This window comes from Elgaria multicarinata, chromosome 2 (assembly GCF_023053635.1).
Source record: "Elgaria multicarinata webbii isolate HBS135686 ecotype San Diego chromosome 2, rElgMul1.1.pri, whole genome shotgun sequence".
NCBI lineage: Eukaryota > Metazoa > Chordata > Lepidosauria > Squamata > Anguidae > Elgaria > Elgaria multicarinata.
In genome coordinates, this window is record NC_086172.1 from 1,580,301 (window position 1) to 1,599,444 (window position 19,144).

A 19,144-nucleotide genomic window follows, 5' to 3' on the forward strand; every position below is an offset into this window, starting at 1 on the left:
TTTTCTGTTTGCTTCATGATGACATTCTGGTTCCTGACTTGGAGCTAAGCAGAAGCAGGGAAGAGCAGCTGGCCCAGCTCAAGTAGGAGCTATAAAAGTAAGCCAGATTCCCAGGGAGTGAGCGAACAGGGAGTGAGCTAACAGGAAGAGCAAACAGGAGTTTGACAGGGGGAGTGTAGGGGAAGAGGAGACCAAGGAAAGGGGAAGAAGAGAAGCCTCAAGGAAACCCAGGAGGCTGCCAATTCAAAGAGGCCGTGTGCTTGCCATGTGCTCCTGAGTGCTGAGTGAGAGGTCGGTGTTTATAGTTGCTGCAGGAGCTGAAGGGGGAGTGGCCTGATTGTCAGTTGGACTCAGCAATCGGTGCCTAATTGCTGTTGATTGTTGTTGGCATTTCAGTGACCTCATTCTGGTTCCTGACTTGGAGCTAAGCAGAAGCAGGGAAGAGCAGCTGGCCCAGCTCAAGTAACAGCTATAAAAGTAAGCCAGATTCCCAGGGAGCGAGTGAACAGGGAGCGAGCTAACAGGAGTTTGACAGGGGAGGTCAAGGGGGAGGCCTCTAAAAAAAAAAAAAAAAAAGAGGTGGGGGAAAAAAAGAAAAACATAAAGAGAAACCCCCCCACAAAACCACCACCAAACAAAAGCAAAAAAAAAAATCCCCAAAAGATCTTACTTTCCCTTAAGACATCCTCATACAGTTGTGTATCTTCAGAGAGGACACAACAAAGCAAAGGCAATTCTACTATAATCAAAAAGGAAAAAAACCAAAGCAGAAATCGACAATATGGATGGAAAGGAGTCCCTAGAGGTGGTGACCTGCAAAGGGTGTGCAATGTTCGTGTTTCTGCCTGAGCTCAACATGGCGTATACCTGCAACAAGTGCAAGCTGGTGGCACTTTTGGAAGAAAAAGTGAGAGGACTTGAGAGGCGAGTGTCCACCCTCCAAGGAATAAGAGAAGTCGAGGAGTTCTTAGACCGAACGGTGGAACTGCAACAGCAACAAGAAGCACATGAGATTGAAGAACAACAGCCAGCTGAAGCAGAAGTGGAGTATGCTGAGGGGAGGGAAGCCAATGAAGAGGAAACTCCCTGGAAAAGAGTGACAGTTAGGAGAGGAGGAATTAGAAGGCATTCTGCACCGGTGGAGCCATTGCAGTTAAGCAACCGCTTTCAGCTTCTGGAGAATGAGACTGAAGGACAGTTTGCAGAGGAAGAAGTACAGGAGACACCATGCAACAGTGACCAAGAGGCAGAAGGTAGGTCAACCAAGAAGAAGCGAAGAGTAGTCATTGTGGGAGACTCCCTGCTGCGTGGGATTGAAACCCAAGTATGTCGTGAAGACCCATGGACTCGCCAGGTGTGCTATCTCCCTGGAGCACAGATTAGAGATGTGACTGAAGGGTTACCGAAGCTCATAAAGCCCACGGACACATACCCCTTTCTTCTCATCCATGTGGGAACAAATGATGTCGCCAAGCAGAGCTACGAAGAAATCTGGGAAGGAAACTGAAGAACTTTGGGGCCCAGGTAGTTTTCTCATCCATCCTCCCGGTTCTTGGAAGAGGACTAGAAAGGGAAAGAAAAATACTCCGGATGAACGACTGGCTTCGAAGGTGGTGCCGTTGTGAGAGTTTTGGATTCTGGGACCACGGGCTACGCTACTTGGAACATGGACTGCTGGCAAGGGATGGGTTGCACCTCACAAGGGCTGGAAAGAATGAGTTCGGCCACAGCATGAAGAACTTGATCAGGAGGGCTTTAAACTGAATCTTGCGGGGGTGGGAGACGTAAATTTTGAGGCAACAATGGATGAAGGCCAATGCACCACAGTACAGAGAACAGCTCCAACAGAGTCCCAAAATAGTGTCTGCAACAAGGTAGGAACAAAGCCAGACTATAAAACACATGGTCTTCGATGTCTATATACTAATGCCCAGAGCATGGGAAACAAACAGAATGAACTTGAACTCTTATTACATGAAGGCAAATACGACTTGATAGGTATAACTGAAACTTGGTGGGATGACTCCCATGACTGGAATATAGCAATTGAAGGATATAACTTGTTCAAAAAGAACAGAAGAAATAGAAAGGGAGGTGGAGTTGCACTATATGTTAAAAATACCTATCCCTGCACAGAAATACAGGTGGATGAGATTGGGAGCCCCGTTGAGAGCGTCTGGATTAAAATAAATGGGGCTAGGAATAAAAAGAATATGATAATCGGAGTCTACTACCGACCACCCAATCAAGGAAAGACGAGGAAGAAACTTTTGAGAAACAAATTGCCAGTGTTTCAAGGAAGTGTGATGTAGTAGTGATGGGGGACTTCAATTACCCTGATATCTGTTGGGAGACCATTACTGCCAAAAGCGGCCCTTCCAAGAAATTCCTGACATGTATGGGTGATAACTTTCTCCTACAGAAAGTGGTGGAAGGAACTAGAGGATCGGCAATCTTTGACTTGTTATTGACCAATAGGGATGACTTAGTGGATAAAGTGGCAGTTACGGGAACTCTGGGGGAAAGTGACCACGTCATACTTGAATTCTTGATTATGAAGGAGACAAAAGTTGAGCGTAGCCATACACGTACTCTGGATTTTAGGAAAGCTGATTTTAATAAACTCAGAACTATGATAAGTAAGGTCCCGTGGCAAGGGAGCCTAAAAAGAAAAGGAGTGCAGGATGGGTGGGAGTATCTAAAAAAGGAAATTTTAAAGGCACAGTTACAAACAATTCCAACAAGGAGAAAAGATAGAAGACAACAGAGGAAACCAATGTGGCTCCACAAAAAGCTTATTGATGAACTGAAAACAAAAAGGGATACATATAGGAAGTGGAAGGAAGGCCAGGCTACAAAAGAAGAGTACAGACAAGTGGCGCAGAAGTGCCGAAATGGCGTCAGGAAGGCTAAAGCTGTGAATGAGCTGAGATTAGCGAGGGATGCTAAAAGCAATAAAAAGGCTTTTTTCAGATACGTGAGTAGTAAAAGGCAGAGGAAAGAAATGGTGGTTCAACTGCTTAATGAGGATGGCAAATTGATAACAGACGACAAACAAAAGGCTGAAGTGCTCAATTCCTACTTTGCCTCGGTCTTCTCCCAAAAGCGGGTCTATGACCCCCCTGGAAAAAGTGAAGCAGAAGTTGAGGGGGCAGGATTACAGTTTGAGATTGATAAACAAATGGTCAAAGAACACCTAATTTCCTTGAATGAGTTCAAATCTCCAGGGCCCGATGAACTGCATCCAAGAGTAATGAAGGAGATAGCGGAAGAATTCTCAGAACCTTTGTCTATTATCTTTGCAAAATCATGGAAGACGGGTGAGGTGCCGGACGACTGGAGGCGGGCTAACGTTGTCCCTATCTTCAAAAAGGGCAAAAAGGAGGAACCTGGGAACTACAGACCAGTCAGTCTGACATCCATCCCTGGGAAAATTCTGGAGCAGATTATAAAGAAGTCAATCTGTAAACACCTTGAAATCAATGCAGTGATTACTAGAAGCCAACATGGATTTGTCAAGAACAAATCCTGTCAGACTAATTTGATCTCATTTTTTGATAGGATAACCTCCCTTGTGGACTGTGGGAATGCTGTGGATGTCATATATCTTGACTTCAGCAAAGCTTTTGACAAAGTACCACATGACATTCTGATTAACAAACTAGCTAAAAGTGGGCTAGATGGAACAACTATTAGGTGGATCCACAGTTGGCTACAGAATCGGACTCAAAGAGTACTTATCAATGGAACCTTCTCAAACTGGGGAGAGGCAACGAGTGGGGTGCCGCAGGGCTCAGTCCTGGGCCCAGTGCTCTTCAACATTTTTATTAATGATTTGGACGAGGAGGTGCAGGGAACGCTGATCAAATTTGCAGATGACACCAAATTGGGTGGGATAGCTAATACCCTGGAAGACAGAAACAAACTTCAAAGTGATCTTGATAGGCTGGAGTGCTGGGCTGAAAACAACAGAATGAAATTTAATAGGGATAAATGCCAAGTTCTACATTTAGGGAATAGAAACCAAATGCACAGTTACAAGATGGGGGACACTTGGCTCAGCAATACTACAAACGAGAAAGATCTTGGAATTGTTGTTGATCACAAGCTGAATATGAGCCAACAGTGCGATATGGCTGCAAGAAAGGCAAATGCTATTTTGGGCTGCATTAATAGAAGTATAGCTTCCAAATCACGTGAGGTACTGGTTCCTCTCTATTCGGCCCTGGTTAGGCCTTATCTAGAGTATTGCGTCCAGTTCTGGGCTCCACAATTCAAGAAGGACGCAGACAAGCTGGAGCGTGTTCAGAAGAGTGCAACCAGGATGATCAGAAGTCTGGACAAAGCCCTATGAAGAGAGACTGAAAGAACTGGGCATGTTTAGCCTGGAGAAGAGAAGATTGAGGGGAGACATGATAGCACTCTTCAAATACTTAAAAGGTTGACACACAGAAGAGGGCCAGGATCTCTTCTCGATCCTCCCAGAGTGCAGGACACGGAATAACGGGCTCAAGTTAAAGGAAGCCAGATTCCGGCTGGACATCAGGAAAAACTTCCTGACTGTTAGAGCAGTGCGACGGTGGAATCAGCTACCTAGGGAGGTTGTGGGCTCTCCCACACTAGAGGCATTCAAGAGGCAGCTGGACAACCATCTGTCAGGGATGCTTTAGGGTGGATTCCTGCATTGAGCAGGGGGTTGGACTCGATGGCCTTGGTCTCGATGGCCCCTTCCAATTCTGCTATTCTATGATTCTATAATTCTATGACACTGTCTATTATTAACTGTTCTTTACATCCTCTGCTGTTCTTTTTACATCCTTTTTGTTCTTCTGTGAGTATATTATGTTGGATGAGATGTGCTTCAATTTTCTGTGTGATTGTGGCAGTTATAATTTTGTAGAGTTTTGGGAGGCATGTTTTGGTCTGTAGTTAGCTGGGTTTTGGGTGTCTGGGTTTTTTGGTTTAATGTAGGTTTTGTCTTCGGTAAGGAATAGTGGGAATAGGTGTGGGTGTTCTATGACTGTGTTGATCTGCTGAGTGAAATATTCGTGTGTTGATGTTAGCTGTTTGTACCAGAAATTTTGAATTTGGTCTGGGACGGGTGTTTTCCAGTTGTGTGTCCTTTGTATTGTTTCCTTCAGTTCCTCCAGGGTTATTGTGTACTCTGTTTGCCGTGGTAGTTGTTTCTCTAATTCTTCTTCTTCTTCTTCTTCTTCTTCTTCTTCTTCTTCTTCTTCTTCTTCTTCTTCTTCTTCTTCTTCTTCTTCTTCTTCTTCTTCTTCTCCTATTATTATTATTATTATTATTATTATTATTATTATTATTATTATTATTATTATATTTATTCCCCTCATACAGACAACCCCTTGGGGTGGAAATGCTTCCCTCGGCCAACATGGGAAAGGGCTGTCTGTGCATACTGGTTATTGCGCCAGAGTCCTTTCTCATGTGGTGGAGCTCTGTGTGAGAAATCAGTATGTGTGGGGGGCGCTTTCTCACACTGTCCAAAGGCATTTCCACTCTGGGTGACCATGGCAGCTGGAGGCAGAGTCCCATGACCCCCAACTCTTATGGATGAGAATCAAGGGTCCCAAATAACCTTTATAAATTCACCGATTTTACTACAGTTGAGATATCCATTTTGGAGTTCACCACAGAGAAAGAAGAGGTGTGGTTTGAGCCAGATGTGCTACTGCTTTCTCTAGAATGTATGAATCAGTTTTAAGAACACATTTTATAGAATAATAAGAGTTGGGGGTAATCTAAAATCCCTCAATTCTTTTTTCCAGTCACAAGGTAAAATTATTTCTACATTAGCAGTTCAAACTGAATAATAAAAACTAGACAACGAATATAACAGGTATGTGACTGAGTAGAGGTAGCCTCTTTGACCTTTGTGAGACTGTAAATATAATTAGGAAGACAACCAATTGAACTGGTAAAACAGAGTGTTTTTCCTCCTTCATATTCCAGGAGCCGGGTCTTGTGGACGGTACATCGGCGCTGTGAGCCCTCGACCCTCGCATTTGCCTTTCTTCCCATTATCCCCATGGCAAGAAGCGCAAGTGCGGGTTAACAGGAAGGAGCTGCCACATCTCTGCATGGGCACCGGGGCACCTCAGCATGCACCCCATTTTTAAAAGATTTTTTTTAAAAAATGTTTTCCTTGCATTTATGCGCCTCTCTGGCGTGGCATCCTTCTGCCATGCCAGAGAGGCACAGAGGCATCATTCCATGGGAGACACATCACGTCTGCACATCCCCCATGATTTTTTTTTAAAATCTTATTTTTGTCTTTGACATGCTCACACAAATGGCCCAAAGCAGCTCTCTTCCAAGAGGAAGCCCAGTGACAGCAGCAGCCCCGGACTTGCTGCCATTCATCAAGTTTGGGTGGGTGAGCCTGCAAGCATCATCCCCATGACAGCTGCAAGCAAAGGGGAAGGGAAAGTGATGCCGGCTGAACTGTGAGCGAGCGCGAGAGACCAGTGCCTCTTCGCCCCTTGAGGCTGTACACAAGTGCCCCCCACCCGCAAGGCTCCTGCTCCCAGCCACGGCTGCAGTCTCCCCCCATTTATGCTCTTCTCCAGCATGGCGTCCTTCTGTCATGCTAGAGAAGCATGGGGGTGGTCCAGTGGCCATTTGGCTCACTGGCCCACCCTTTCCCCTGTACAGCCGATGTCGAACAATCAGGGGTTGCCATTGGCTGGGACACACCTCCACCACAGCTCTGAAGCAAGGTGACAGACAGCAGATGCTGGCGGTGCCTCAGTCCAAATGGGAAAAGTCAGGGTAAGTCCCCAAGTTTGTAAAAGCGGAGCTTCAGGGGAATGCCTGGGGGTGGCTCCATGATGGCCATAAATGACCTAACGCCACTGCGGGTCCACCCCAGGGCTTTCCCCTCATCAAGATGTACCCAGGGTGGCATTGGGACCTCTAAGTAGATGTCTATAGGACTTGCAAAAATTACACCTGGTTCTAATGTGGCAACAAAGCAGGGAAAATCAAAGGCTCATCCCACCTACTCTATAGCCTGCTTTCACAGCGCAGTCCTTACGAAAGACTCTCATGACAGCCACTGTATAGTCTGCTATGGAGATGAAGGACTCAAATGACGTCACCCATGTCCTGCCCTGATTGCACTTTTTCTGGGCGAAGAAGCGCCTCCAGAAGAACCAGTTAAAGTCCGGTTCTTTTGGGACTCAGAACGGCCACTGGGGGTGCAGGGCTTTCAGAGGTGGCAGAGGTGCCCCCCGCGAGGCAAGGACTGACAGGCCCCGGCTCACATTGCAAGCCCCCCCCCCCGCGAGGCAAGGACTGACAGGCTCTGGCTTGGCCCCTCCACGGCAGAGCGCTCTGCCTCGGCGGCACACGAGCCTGCCCCTCGCGAAGCTGAAAGGGAAGCAGGGGTGGGAGAGCACGAGTGGGAGAGAGCTCCTCCTGCAGCCTCCTCCTCCTCCTGCAGCCGCTCCTGCCGTCTCTCGGTTCAGCCAGTCTGAGCGGCTCTGGCGGCGGGGGTGGGTAGGAAGTTTGGCTGGTGGCTCTGACTCTCCTCAGGTAGCCCGCGAAAGTTGCTGCCGCCTGGACCCCTGTCTGAGGAGGTGAGCAGTTGCCATGGATGTGAGAGAGCGGCTGCTGTGGGAGCTTGGGACGTTTGTTTTCTATCTGGAGTGATCCCAGCCCCCGAAAACAACAACAACAACAACAAAACAACAGTTTTCATATGCTAAAAGAACAAAATGGGATAATTCGAGGGAAAATGGATAGGTGTGATGAAGGCTTCTGAAACATGAGTGGTCTGTATGCTTAGGGTAGCTTCAAGTATTACACCAGCCTTCCCCAACCTGGTGCCTTCCAGCTGTGTTGGACTTCTATTCCCTGCAGCCCCAGTCACCATGGCCAATGGTCAGGGATGCTGGGAGTTGTGGTCCAAAACATATGGAGAGCATCAGCTTGGAGAAAGTTGTATTACCTTGTGGAAATACAACTCTTCCCACAATTTCTCTCTTTGAAGTGTGGGATTCATGCATCTCCTCAAAGACAGAGGTGTGAGCCCAAGGTATGACTGCAGTGTACACATCTCACACTGGGGAAAATGTGCAGCAAATCCAGTGTCTCTTTCCTATGCATTTAGTACATGCTTATGGGTGAAATAAGGAGTTTATTCTAAATTAGTAATTACAAATACAAAACAGTCAGGTACACCCTGGATGTTATCCTGCATGGTACCTTGCCAACTACTATGTTCATAATGCTGATATATATGTGTGTGTGTGTGTGTTTGTGTGTGTGTGTGAGTGTGCGTGTGTTTTTGAGAGCCCAAGCCAAGAGTTTAGAATTTTTGTTTCCAAATTTGTAATACTTTCTGTCTAAATAAAACATAGATATTATCTCTAAAGCAGTGAGCTTGCACCTCTTTCCTGTCAGGTTGTGATCTGCCTTTTTTTTTATATATAATTTTTTTTATTTTCTACAATACTTAAACATACACATTTACATTCACATAAAAACAACAACAACAACATACTACATAATGTTCAATTTGAATACAAAATCTTATCTTAATAACATAATCAAAATAACCTACAAGTGCACCCCCCACCTCGGGATCTCATTCCTGATTCCAGAATCTCATACTTTCTTCTGCTGGTGGTTTCCCACTTCCTTTTGAAAACACAAATATTAGGAACTGTTTCCAAATTCCTTCAAAATCATTTGATTTAGCTATACCTCTTCTCCATTTAATATTACTTGTTAATTTATCATTAATAGCTATATCCCATACTTCTTTATACCATTCTTCAATAGAATATTCCCCTTGAATCTTCCAGTTCCTAGCTACAATCAATCTTGCTGCAATCAACAAATTCGTTATCAGTTCCTTAGTTTCCTTTTTACATTTAAAATCTTCTTCAAATAGTGACAGCAATGCAACTTTTGGTGTTCGTTCTATCTTCATTTCCACAATTTCTTCAATCTCCAAAAACACCATCTTCCACAATTTCTGAACATAGTTACATTCCCACCACATATGCAAATACGTTCCTTTAACCCCACAACCTCTCCAACAATTTTCTGATTGCTGATTGTTTATCTTATTCAATCTAACCGGAGTTAGGTACCACCTCCATACAATTTTATAATAATTCTCTTTTATTCTTACTGACATATTTCTCAACGCTCTTTGTTTCCATAATCCCTCCCAACCCTGTTGTCCTATTTGTACCTTCAAATCTGTCTCCCAAACCATTTTACCCGAATTATCCACCGTCCCTTTCTCTACCAATATTCTATATAATTCACTCATCAACCCTTTTAACACTGTTCTTTTCTCCCTTTCATTATCTTTCTTAACTATTAGTTCCTCGAACTTTGTTAATTCTCTACACTCTCCGTTATCTCTTACCCACTTTTTAGTCCACTGTTCTAATTGCCTATAATTTAACCAAGTTAATTTTTTATCCTTCAAAACCTCTTCCATATCCTCTCTTGTACTCATTCCTCTTAACCAATCCTTTAATTTCATTTTATTTTTTTCTATTAAAACTTTACTTAATCTACTCTTTAATTCCTCCGGGAAATTCTTCAACATTATTACCGGTGACAAAGGAGAGCCGCTTGGAAGCAGCTCCCCTTTATATTTACTCCAAATTTCCCAGTGAAACCTCAAGAGCGGGTTATTTATACTTTCCACCCATTTTTTTTTCCCTTCCATAAAAAATACATTTTCCAATTTAGTCTCTATATTACTCGTAATTTTTTCTTCCATCCAATCTAATTCCCCTAATCCTGTAATTGCCTCCACTATATATCTTAATCTATTAGCTACATAATATAATTTAATATTCGGGAGACCCAATCCTCCCTTTTTTTGGCTCAAATACCATTTACTTTTATTTACCCTCGCTTTCTTATCACCATTACAATAATTATTTATAATCCTTTGCCAACTTTTTAGCTCTAATTCTGAAATTTTTATTGGTAGCATCCTGAACACAAAATTAATCTTTGCTAAAATCTTCATTTTTATTAATGCTATTCTTCCAAACCAAGATAAATTTAACCTTTTATATTTTTCCAATTTTGCTAAAATCTCTTTTTTTAACACATTTAAATTCTCTTTCTCTAAACTCTCTAATTTCTGCGTAATTTTTATTCCCAAATATCTAATCTGATTCTTAACTCTAATTTCTCTTCCCTTTTCTTCCCAATCCTTCTCTTCCTTTTTAGTATAATTAAACAACATCAATTCTGATTTAGACCAATTTATTTTTAACCCCGTGATATCCTCAAATTCTCTCAATTGTTGTTTAATTCTCCCCATCTTCTCTATTGGATTCTTTATCGTCAACAACGTGTCGTCTGCAAACATATTCAATTTAATTTCCTTCATACTACCTATTCCTTCAATCTCCTCATCTTCTCGTATTGCATTCGCCAATAATTCCATTACCATTACAAATAGGACTGGTGAGAGCGGACAACCTTGCCTTGTCCCTCTGGCTAGTCGTATCTTATCTGTCACACCATCATTCACTTCCACTACGGCTGTATTTTGAGAGTATAACTGTTCTATTATCGCTTTAAATTTATTTCCAAACCCCATTTTATTTATAACCATCTTTAAAGCTTGCCAGCTCACACAATCAAAAGCCTTAAAAATATCCAATGCCAGAATTCCCGCTTTAACCCTAGACTTATTTATCACCTGTATTGCATTTAATACTCTTCCCACTAAATTAGGCATCTGTCTACCTGCCACAAATCCGCATTGATCCTCCCCTATATATTCCTCTATAAATTTATTCAACCGCCTTGCTAAGATAGTTGAAAAAAGCTTAGCATCTTGGTTTATTAATGAAATAGGTCTATATGAATCAGGGACAGTCAAATCTTTATCTGGTTTTGGTATTAAAATTATTAATGAGTGTTCCCATGATTCTGGCGTTCTATCCCCTTCCAATATGGAATTAAACAAATTTATTAATTTTGGTATTAAAATTCCTTTAAAAACCTTATAATATTCTGGTCCTAAACCGTCTACCCCCGGTGATTTACCCGGCTTCAGGTTCTCAATTACTTCTTCTACTTCTCCTTGTGTTATTACCTTTTCCATTAACTCTTTATGCTCTATTTTTATTCTCTTCTTTATATATTTTTCTATATAAGCTTCCAACTTTTGTTTTTGAGTATCCTTTCCCTTATACAATTCCTAATAAAACTCCTGAAAAATCTTTACTTTATCCTTCATTGTATGACAATACTTCCCTTGTTTATCCTTCAAAATCCCTATCCCGTTCCTGGCTTTTTCTTTTTGTGTGAGCCTGGCAAGCACTTTAGAATTCCTGTTACTGTTTTCAAAATACTCCCTTTTCATATATATTAAATTCCTTTGAACCTCCTCTAAATTTAAATTTCCTAATTGTTTTTTCTTTGCCTGTATTTCTATTAATTTATATTTATTTTTATGTTGCCAATAATCTTTCTCCATTTTCTTAATCTCTTCCTCCAATTGTTCCTGCTCTGCTACTTGTTGCCTTCTTAAATTACACATTTCTCTAATACATATCCCTCTCGATACTGCCTTCATGGTATCCCAAACTACTGCCCTTGACGTTCCTCCCTTCTCATTAATTTCCCAAGCCTCTATCATTTCTCTTTGCATTTTTTCTACCACCTTATTATACTTCAAAAGTTTTGTGTTTAGTTTCCACCTAAACGCTTCCTTATAATTCTTTTTAACTGTAAATTCTAAACTTAACAATGCATGGTCCGTTACCTTTATTACCCCCATTTCCATTTTACATACCTTACTTGCAAACTCTTTTGAAACCATTATATAATCTATTCTAGAGTATGTCTGATGAACTGAGGAGTAATAAGAAAATCCCGGATTCAAGCCATTCAGTAAACGCCAACAATCTACATAATCTTTTTCTTTTACTAGTTTATTCAATATAGTAATATTATTTCTTTTTTCCACATTTGTGGGGTTTGATCTATCCACTCTATTATTCATTACCATATTGAAATCCCCAGCTAAAATTAGATATCCTTCCCTAAACTCCTCTATTTCATTAAATAAATTCATAAAAAACTCTCTATGTCTCTCATTAGGGGCATAAACATTTACTAATGTATATTGTTCACTTTCTATTTTCCCCTTTATCATAAGATATCTACCATTATCATCCTTTCTTACAGTTTCCAATATGAATCCACTTTTTTTTGAAATCAAAATTGCTACTCCATTTTTCTTTGACGTCCCTAATGACTTCTCATAATAAACAGACCACCTTGTCCGGATTTCATTTACGCCATCAAATTTTTGGTGTGTTTCTTGCAACATAATAATATCCGATCTTTCTTTATTTAACATTTGTTCTATTCTCCTCCTTTTCACGACTGCCCCCAGACCGTTAACATTGAGCGTTGATACTTTAATATTCTTATTCATAATCACCCTTTTGATTTTCCTTCCGATCCCGTGTGCTCTGCAACTCATAAACATATACAACACCAAATATAAAAATAAACCCTAACCCCCCCTTCATCCCCCTCCCTCCCACCCTAATGATCCCCCCCAACCTCTCTTCCCCCCCACTACTTTCCCCCTCCCCATATCCCCGTGAGTCTATTACTCCGGCCATTTAACTTAGGGGAGAGGGGGGAGGCGGCGCCCCGCCATAACGGCACGATCCCTGTATTTAACTACTTATCATATTAATTATCTCATAACAACATTCCACATTTACCCCGTCCCAGACGCCCCGGCTACGGCTCCATTCTCATCTCCAGCTCCAAAACTTGCATCATTACATAACCCCAATCTCTTCAGCAGCTCCTTGCCTTGCTCCAGAGAGGTTACTCTATGTTCACCCCCAGCATAGGAAAACTTAAAAAAAACTGGGTAACCCCAAGCATATCTCACTGTATTTTTTGTTAACGTTTCAGTTATTTGCTTAACGCTGCGCCTCCATTGGAGTGTTTGCTGACAAAGATCGTTGAATACTTGCGCTGTTTTGCCTTTATATTTAATCATGACCATAGCCCTCAATTTCTTCATCACTTGCTCTTTTTTGTAGTAACTGCCAAATCTCACAAGAATGTCTCTGGTTGATCCTCTATACTTTGCTCCTCCCACTCTATGGATCCTTTCAATATCACAGTCTTTTATATCCAGATCTGGCATCATATCGTTGAACCACTTCAAAACTATTTTTCTCAAATCCTCTCCTGGTTCTTCAACAAATTGTTTAATGCGTACATTGCAACGCCGCTCCTGATCTTGAAGTCGGATCAGCTGTAGATCTTGACTTTGAAATTTTAGCTCACAACTTTTTTCAAAGACATCCTGTTTTTTCACAAGTGCTTTAACTTCCACATCTAGCTTCTTTATCTCTCTATCATTAGCCGCGATCTTATCTGCTAGCACCCCCATTCGTGAAACTGCATTTTTTTCATTAATATCCATCTTCTTGCTCAAAGTGGTAGTGCTGTCTAGAATCAGTTTCTTCAATTCTTCCAGTGCAGCTGAAATTGGCTCCGTGCCAGAACCCTCAGCCATTTTGATAGATCCGTCTGAATCACTTCCAGAGCTTTGTAAGTCTTTTTCTACAGACACTTTCTCAAGACGGGCCAAATTATGGTTAGAAGGATGAATTCTTTGCCAAGTAGCCTTCCCCGGGGTTTCCCCCCCTTTTTTTCTGATATACGGCATGGATCTATTTTTAACTCTCAATCACTGTCCCGATTACAATCCACCGCGTCTCTCTCTTCTTACACAGATAAACACTTTATTCTTCGATGCTTTTTTAGAGGGGTGAATTTACTGCCAATTAAACCTTTCTCTCAGATTAGGAGTATATAAATCATCACTTTATCAGACTAGGAGACAGGAGAGCTCTAACATTCCAAAGTTAGTTTCGCTTTCTGCTCCTCCCTCCTTCCGTCTGCTTGCAGCCAGAGAACGGGCTGTTTTTCTCCTCCTTATTCTGAGTCTGCTTCCAAAAAAACAGGATTTGCACCCTCTCTTAACAATCATAATCATCCTCCTTCACTTTCATTAACGACCCATGCCTTTTTAGATGAGATAATTAGCTTTTCAGATCCCCCCCCTTCGGGAGCTCTCAAGAAGAGACCTTACCCGTCATGATGTCCGGCTTCGCCCCTCTGTGATCTGCCTTGAACTTAGCTAGTTTGGTTGGCAGGGCTCAATTAGTGGCCAAGTGCCTCATTTCCCCTCATACATAAACCATGAATCACTGCTGTCATTGTATCCCAAACCAAGGAAATAACTTGCTATGAGTTAGTATTGATGGTAAAAATCAAGAGTTTTTTGTGTGTTTGAGTTTATCTATCACTCCTTCGTGTGCTATCAGGTTGGGGTTAAAGCTCCATGTGAATGGTCTCATGATCATGCTTTCCAGTGCAATTGTTGCTTCAATTGTTGCATGATCAGACACTTTAATGGCCCCTGATCTGAACATTCTCCTATAAATAAGCATTTTTTTTTTACCTCTTCTACCTCAAAATTGGTGTGGACAATCCTCAAACAGATCCCTGTCAAGTTTCAAGATATACACCATAAAACCCTCTGCACCCTCTCCCAATGTCTGGTTATAATGGGGAATGTGATCCATCCGACTCACCAAGGCCCAGTGCCAGGGATCGGGATGGTGGAGCAGCTGCAGAGGGCCCACGGGTTCAAGCATGAACTGGAGCCAAGAGCTGACGTAGCTGCCACTCAAAAGTGCTGCACTTGCACCCACAGCCACTCACCCTCTCATCCCCATGAATAGTTTCCCTGGGGGAAGGGGAAGCAGGGCTCTTGAGTGACAGCTGAGCCATCACTCAGCTCCGCTTCATGACTGTCTTTTGCTTTCCTGCTGCATGACCGCCATCACCTGCGCCTCAGATTCACCTCTACTTCACCTCCATTTCACCTGCTACCACTCCACCTCCAGCATTTTGCCCACCTTTCCTCCAGTTTGCCCACCTTGCTGCCAGTCCCTGGGGTGAGGTGGGGAGGCTGCTTCAGGTTTATACTGAGAGTGTGTGTGTGTGTGGGCTAAAGCCTCCTCCTTGCAAGCAACCTCAGTGTGAGGAGGGGGGAGTTTCAATGTTCACAGGGGCTGTACAGACCTCGAGGTGCGGGTTGCACGGGGGCCACAGGTTGCATGTTCCTGAACTATACAGAAGGCTGCAAAATTTGAATTACACACAGAATAAGGAAGGGAAAAGAAGGCACATTAAGTTCTGGCCTAATATTTTGTTTACTCACTTCATTATTGTTTGGGATGTGAGAAATTGAGGACGGCTATTATCCTAATTGAGCAATGCTGTTTGATTTCTAACAACAGATTCAGTAGGGCTATTAATTAGAGGCTGCCAGGAATGTCCATGCTGGTCAACAAGGTAGGGAAGTCCCTGCCTTACTGGGCAACATGAATTACGTTCACTTGACAGAAACGGGCAGACAGTAGCACTATCATTTCTTTGTCAGCACACTCTGTTTATGCTGGCTGTCCAGCAGGGCCCTCCTGGAAGGCTAGCATAAACAGAATTGGGCTCCTTGGGCTTTTGGTGTTTGAGGGAACAGATAAAGACTCCCCCACCACCACCAATTCTTTTTCAGATCAAGTGACCTCCTTCTCAGCCATCCCTAATTATTTTCAAATGAATGCCCCCATCCTACAAAAAACGAAATAAAGGAAAATACATCATGAATGCTGAATATGGACTATGGACCTTAGTTCACCCCACCAGAATATATATTTTAACTGTTCAAGAAACCATGATGTTCTAGTTGGAAATGTCACAAAGGATTTCTGCCCTTGTCATCATACTCTGGAATTGTTTGCCAATGCCAGCAGCAGTTATGTGTGCATGATTGCACTACTAGTTGTGCTGGAATAATTGTTCCAAGCACCCGGAAAGACTAAGCTTGTCATTAACTCTTGTCACAGAATTGTTTCTTTGTCTAGAAGGATTTATATTCAGGATAATTTGAGGAGAGGAAAAGTTGTTTTTCTCAGATACTTTTAATTTATTTTTAAAAATCTAGTTTCTATCTCCGAGGATGAAACTGCCAGCTAATTCTTTAATCATACTTAGAGGCCTTGGCTGCTGAATTGGTCCAGCACTTAAAAGGGCAGGCTCCAGGTTTTTGTGGTTCCTGTGCAAGAGAGTGGACTCCATCCAGTGTGTAATATGAATGTTTGCTCAAATGCTGAGGAATTGAATATGCTTTTAAACACAATTGGATAATACAGTGAACCTATATGCACACTTACAGAACTAAAGGCTGTTTTACACTTACGTATGTGAGCTGTGTCCATTGAAAAGCATTGTGACTAAGGTGATATGGAAGTTCTGTCTGTGCAAATTATTGCTTGGTGTTCCAGGCATCAAGTCATGAATTGGGTGCAACCTGAATAGGTGTAGCAATGAGGCAGGGTTGGTAAGGGACACCCTCCCCTGCCTCTTGTGGCGTGACAGGCATTGGGCTGGATCCATTGGTGAGGGGGAGCAGGATTGTCCTCCCTGGTCAATCCTTGTCCTCCATGGTCAGGATTCCCTTAAGGGATCTCAGAGATATGGCACCAAGAAGCATGGGGGCTTCGAGGTGGCCATGTCCAGAGAGGTGGAAAGGGGTTCACATTAGCGGTCCACGCTGTGGTGTGTCCCTGGCCCTACCATCCACCACCAGTGCCCCTTCCAACTCGATGGCCTTGTAGGCCCCTTCCAACTCTGCTATTCTATGATTCTATGAAACACTGCCCACACAATTCACTGCAGGGTGTGAAAGAAACTTAGCAAAGAATGAAGCTAGAAAGGAATACAATAAAAATTCAAGTGTAACAAAAGTGCACTGAGTGTTTCTGTGACACTTTTCAGTGAAATATGAGTTTTCTAAGTCTGCATTTTTTATTTTAAAAACTGATGGATGTATGCGTAAAGCTGATTCGGTGTTTTGACAGATTTTCATTATCACGACACTCCAGCTAAATTTCTAAATGAAGGAGTAAAGTAAAGACTTCCCTTTCAAATAAGCTTCAACTAGAAATTCTGAATTTCCTACACCAATCACATTTCGGAGGTTGGTCCAATTCGTTAGGCAGAGTGAGGGTGTCATGAAAAACCAACGATAAGTAAGGTCCAATGTCAAGTGACCCTAGTGAGAAAAGGAGTCCAAGATGGGTGGGAGCTTCTACAAAAGGAAATGTTAAAGTCACAATTAAAAACAATTCCAACAGGAAAATGGTAGAAGACAACAGAAGAAACCAATGTGGCTCCACAGAAAAGGCAAAGAACTTTTCCTCACCTTTTTACCTCACTCCCTTTTCCCAATTCCCCTTTCCTTTCTCCCCTTGCCCCTTTAAAGGCTTTTTGCCAATCAAGGCCCTACGTGTTAGTTTTTAGTGATGGCAATAAATTTGCTTTGGTCCCTAAATGTGTGTCTGTGTGTTATTTCCTGAACATCTGGCTCATCCCGGTTGTGGACAAGGCTAGGGAGGTGGGTTGCCTGGGAGTTCAGGGCGTTTAGTCCAGGAGCCTACCTCGCTGGGCTGTCAGGTGAACCTTGACATCCTCTACAGCATGGATTTGTAAAAACAAATCCTGCCAGATTAATCTGATCCCATTTTTTTAAACTGTTGGATAACCTCCCTTGTGGACTGTGGGAATTATTATTATTATTATTATTTATTTATATAGCACCATCAATGTACATGGTGCTGTACAGATTACACAGTAAATAGCAAGACCCTGCCGCATAGGCTTACAATCTGCGGGCGTAGTATATCTTGACTTCAGCAAAGCTTCTGACAAAGTGCCCCATGGCATTCTGATTAACAAACTAGCCAAAAGTGGGCTAGATGGAAAAACTATTAGGTGGAACCACAGTTGGATACAGAACAGATTCAAAGAGTGCTTATCAATGGGACCTTCTCAAACTGGGGGGAGTTAATGAGCAAGGTAACATAGGGCTCAGGGCTCTTCAGCATTATTATTAATGACTTAGATGAGGAGGTGCAGTGAATGCATGTCAGATTTGCAGATGACACAAAATTGGGTGAGATCAGGAAGACAAAAGAAAATTTCTAAGTTTTCTTGATAGGCTGGAGCTCTGGGCTGAAAACAACAGAATGAAATTTAATGGAGATAAATGCCAATTTCTACACCTAGGAAAAAGACGCACATTTACAAGATGGGGGATACTTGGCTCAGCAATACTACAAGAGAGAAGGATCTTGGAATTGTTGTAGATCACAAGCTGAATATGAGCTAACAGTGTGATGTGGCTTCAAAAAAAGCAAATGCTATTTTGGGCTGCATTAATAGAAGTATAGCTTCCAAATCGTACAAGATACTTGGTCCCCTCTATTCGGCATTGGTTAAGCCTCATCTTGAGTACTGCATCCAGTTCTGGGCACCACGCTTCAAGAAGGGTGCAGATAAGGTGGAGGGGGTTCAGAGGAGGGCAACAAGGATGATCAGGGGTCTGGAAACAAAGCCGTATAAGGAGAGACTGAAAGAACTGGGCATGTTTAGTCTTGAGAAGAGAAGACTGAGGGGAGACATGATAGCACTCTTCAAGTACTTGAAAAGTTGTCACACAGAATTGGGCCAGGATCTCTTCTCGATCATCCCAGAATGCAGGACACGGAAGAATGGGCTCAAGTTACAGGAAGCCAGATTCCGACTGGACATCAGGAAAAAGTCTGACTGTTAGATGACAATCTACTGTTCTATGAACAGTACATTGTTAATGATATGTTGTTTGTTTTAATGCCACAAAAAGGAGTTATTTGTGGGATTTTAAGCCTCAGGCACCAACGTTACTTGGCCAGTCTTGAGTGCTCTGCACCCTGACATGGCAGAGGGGCACTATTTACTCTTCTGCCTCAGGCAGCACAATGTCTTGGGGCAGCACTGAGGTCTCATTTTATACAAGGTGGAAAATGTCACTTAGAGGTTAGCAAACTCTTTACTTTGAAACAGTAACAACAACACTTCAGCAGAGTGATAGATGTCTGCGGAAGAACAACAATTCTGCAAGCTGTGTGGACCCTACAAATTAAGCTGAAGTTTTTGGAATAACTTACATTTCTTGTGCTAGTAGTCATGAGATGGCACTGCA